Source organism: Aplysia californica, unplaced genomic scaffold (genome assembly GCF_000002075.1).
Source record: "Aplysia californica isolate F4 #8 unplaced genomic scaffold, AplCal3.0 scaffold00252, whole genome shotgun sequence".
In the NCBI taxonomy this organism is placed as follows: domain Eukaryota; kingdom Metazoa; phylum Mollusca; class Gastropoda; order Aplysiida; family Aplysiidae; genus Aplysia; species Aplysia californica.
Window position 1 is genome coordinate 392,498 of NW_004797522.1, and position 399 is coordinate 392,896.

The window sequence follows — 399 nt, forward strand, 5'->3', positions numbered from 1 at the left end:
CAAGAGAGCATGAAAGGAGGTGAAAGGAGACAAATTTTGAGAACAAAATGTTTCTGCCGCTACCCGGATTCGAACCCCGGACCTTTGAATAAGAGGCGAAACCTTTTAACCTCTAGAATCTAGGCCACAAGAGCCCCCTGTGTGGACTTTATTTTTCAACTCAATACAGTCTACCTGCTTTAATGGCAACATGAATAGGACAACACGTCCTGTGCAAGCATGAGCCTCTTCCGAATTCCTCCTAGCAGTTTTTCTTTTGTTTTGTTTTTGTGTCTTTTTTGTAGTTGTCAGTTTAACTTGACATTATGTTGGGCTGTCATCTCTGGGGCGGCCTCGTTTCTCCTCGACAGTGGGTGGCCGTCTTAGACAATTTTTACTGTTTTATTTTTACTATTATTA